Source organism: Pundamilia nyererei, unplaced genomic scaffold (genome assembly GCF_000239375.1).
Source record: "Pundamilia nyererei isolate P.nyererei 1_Seehausen unplaced genomic scaffold, PunNye1.0 scaffold00328, whole genome shotgun sequence".
In the NCBI taxonomy this organism is placed as follows: Eukaryota; Metazoa; Chordata; class Actinopteri; order Cichliformes; family Cichlidae; genus Pundamilia; species Pundamilia nyererei.
Genome location: NW_005187729.1, coordinates 472730 through 476824, shown reverse-complemented (window position 1 = coordinate 476824; position 4095 = coordinate 472730).

The window sequence follows — 4095 nt, the reverse complement described above, 5'->3', positions numbered from 1 at the left end:
ACACACCAACCAGGACCCAAGCCCCCGAGGCCCGGCCCGGGCCCCAGCCCAGAGACGGAGCGCCCCAGAACCTCACTCCAGAGAACTGTATTTTCTTCTGCTTATTCAACAGACTTTACTAACATGTGGAGCCTGAACATTTTATTCTGCATGTTAACTCCGTGTAACTCTGGGCTTCTTGTTGATTCAAAGTGCTGCTGTTTTAAAAAGAGGAAGTTTTTTTGACGATTGGCCCTGAGATATCCAGGAATGTTCACAGGATTCAAACCATCAATAATCTAGATATTCCCAAATGTGATGGCCAAACCCATGGCCACACTTTAAAGTCAGTAACTCTTGTATTTTCATTTCTTCATTTCAACACAGTAACACACTTTAGTTTCCAATAACTTTATTGATTGGTTTGGATACATTTGTTCTATTTCTAAGGGTGCACATTTAGTTTGCTTATGTATTCATACCACTTCATTACTTTGATTTTTGACTAACCTTTGCCAAAAAAAGTTTAGGTTTAAGTGGTTTTTGATTTTCTTCTTTGGTGTTTAGTTTATTAACAAACCAGACGATACTGCACTGTTTGTTATTTACAATTGTGTTTTGTTTAGTTATCCCTTGTGTGTCACTATGGTCTGATCAGCCATTATATATACCCTTGTGTGTCATTTCATGTTTAGGTCAGTTATGTTTGTTTGGGCAGTCATTAGAGTTGGATGTCTCGAGACCGGTCTTGATCTCGAGACCACTTTTACGTGGTCTTAGTCTTGTCCTGGTCTCGACGGACTTTTGTCTCGGTCTTGTCTTGGTCTCGCTGTCTCAGTTTTGCTGTCTCAGATGAACATAGTGGTCGGAAGATTTGGAGTCAACAGTATCCATGACACACAACGTAACATTCGATAATGGGTCATGCACAAAACCATCAGCTCTAAGAGCCGTGCTTAGAGTGCTTTGTAGTGAATCAGAAGAGTCGACTCCCATTGAGCGAGAGCCGGCTCCTCACTTAATTTCCTTTCGCTGCTCAGCTCTCACACAGCGACACACAGTGGCTCGCTGTGCTCAAATCCCTCCATATTGTGGCATATTATTATTTTGCCTTTCGCGCCCCTCAAACACAACTAAATGCAACCCATTACATTGAGCAGTATGCCATATCAGTAAGTTACAGAAAGGTCAGAGACTTCGTCTGTCATAACATTGCGTTCATAGACCACAAAGAGTTTTCGGTAAATGCAAAAAGAAGCATTTGGCAAAATGCAGATTTTGCAAAGTCTCCTTGACCGATACAGCCGGGACTAATTCAACCTTCACCAGACACCTGGAGCGCAAACACCCTCAAAGGTAAGCTAGCCAGTAGCCATCTTTCCATTTTCAAACTCTTCTGCCTACCTTTCCAACCTCAGATGACCAGGTCATGTTCATGTAATATTGTTATTTATAATGTGTTCTTCAAGTTATTATTTAGGGACAGATTTTTTGCAACTGTCTCTGCAGACTTAACTTGTGAAGATCAGAGATGGGCGGTAAGAAAGTAATCAGATTACAAGTAACATGTTACTGTAATCTGATTACTTTTTTCAAGTAACGAGTAAAGTAAGGCAAAAACGGTAATTAGATTACCGTTACTTTTCCGTAGAAACGCTGCGTTACTGCATTACTAAAACCGTGTCTTGCAACCCTGAACACTCCAGTATTTTCATTATTACTAGTTGTGCCTAATGATCTATAAATGTGTCACACTGGATTGGATTAGGTTCTTTTGTATGCAAAGATCTGCCTCATTGATAGATTTAAAATCACTGTACAAAGCAGGATCTGCAACATCAGTGATAGCGGTCAATCCCACACAGCCTCAATTATCATTGTTTGCCCCAAGCATCCACTTATTTTGCCCAAATTCACCCAGGCAACAGGCCATCACCTAGTCCATCCTACAGGACTTTATAGTTGGATGCTCTCTCCCCCTGACTATCGTTGAGAATCCACATTTTAGACACTTCCTGAATGTCCTTCAAATACAGCAAATACACTCCTGTGTCTAGGACCACCTTGACAGAGAGGCTGACATAATCAAAGCCCTGGATATCCAGCCAAATGCAGCAATAACAACAGACCTCTGGTCTGACCGGAGGCTTCGGTCTTTCCTGGGAGTTACTGCTCATGTTGCCTGCAAGAACAAGGACTCTTGCTGCTGCTATTGTGCTGTGGTGTATCGCCCAAATAGCTTGCTTATATCAGAGTTCAGCGACTTCCTGTCGTCCACTATGCGGTTGTCCAGACTGCTTTTAGTTGGGGATTTTAACATACATGTTGATGACAACTCTGACCTTGCCAGAGGTTTTATCAACATTATGGATTCTTTTCATTTTACCCAGCATGTGTCAGGCCCCACACATAACAAAGGACACACACTGGACATTGTTTTTACTTTGGGCTTGAATATTAATTCTATTTGTTCTGAGGACATTTTTATCTCTGATCATCACTGTATTCTTTTAACACATCTTCTCATGAGCCGTTGTCTCCCGTTCACAGGACAATTATCTCCCGCATTATAAATTCCTCCACAGCGGAGAGTTTCTCGCTTTTAATTTAACTCTATCCCCGAAAAACGGTGTTGATTTCTTAACAGATTTATTTAATATCCATTGTTATTCAATTTTAGATGAAATCTGTCTGGTTAAAATGAGATCAGTTTCTGTTTCTAAGTCCTTACCCTGGCTAAATGACAATATCTGCTCCATTAAACGCGATTGTCGTAAAGCTGAGCGCTCATTCTGCTGAGACAGCCCTTCTTAGAGTTTCCAGTGACATTCTGATGCAAAACGATGCTGGAAAATGTTCTGTACTCCTAATGTTGGACCTCACGTCAGCCTTTGACACCGTTGACCATTACATTTTGCTTGAAAGGCTGAAATACTGGGTTGGTGTATCTGAGTCTGCCTTAGAGTGGTTCTCTTCGTATCTCTATGAATGATACTTTTTTGTGGCGGTCTCTAAGTACAGGTCATCTTCCACGTCCCTGTCCTATGGTGTGCCACAAGGTTCTGTGTTGGAGCCCTTGTTGTTTTCAATATATCTACTTCCTCTCCAGCATATTTTGAGCCCCTTCGAGGACATTTGCTACCACTGCTACGCGGATGACATCCAGTTATACATTTCTTTTAAACCTGAAAATGTTTCTAAGCTGCAGATTCTAAATGAGTGCTTAGAATCCATCAAATGGTGGATGGCTGACAACTTCCTCCAACTTAATGAAGAAAAGACTGAAGTCCTTGTATGTGCTCCGGACAGACATGTACCTAACATAAGGCGGAGAGTCCCATAGAGTAGTATAGAGTCCACACTTTTTCCGTCAATTGTTCCGTCGGTCCTGCTCACATCTCCAATGGTTGTACACGTTGTCATTAAGGTGGCTTCACTCCACATCAGCCACGCCGCTTTGCTCGCTAAAACACCGGTGTCGGCACATAAGGACGCTGTCATAGCCTGTCAACGACGTTGATTAGCTGCGTATATACGAATATGAATCACATCATTGGCTGGACTATGGGATAAGGTGGCATCGTTCTAATCCCATACGGGAGCAGCCAGTCACTTACTGACTAACACTGCAAAACAGAATTGTTAAAGTTTCAATTTAAATTTCAATTCAGGTACTTTTTTTTTTTTTTGTGCGCAATGCAGATTTTTTGTGTGCAGAGACCGTGCCAGCAGTGCGCAATTGCGCACACGTGCAGCTTAGAGGGAACATTGGTCAGGGCACTGAAAAGACCCTTAGAGAAACAGTTCTCTGGAATTTTTTTGGCAGATTTGCATGGATGAAGAGGATCCAGAGGAGCCGTTTAGCCACCGGATCTACTTCCTTGCCACCATGCTCGACCCCCAGTTTGGACTGACCTGGGTAGATTTGGATGTCCAAAAATGGTGAAACCGGATCAGCACTGAAGAGGTTCAGAGATGACCTTAAAAAGTAATTAACAGGTGGCTGTATAATAACAATTATTTATTGTTATTGTTGCACTTATTAACACTGTCTTTGGTTTTTATAGCACCATTAGAAGCATCCTGTCTAATCCTGTCTTTGTGTGTGTGTGTGTG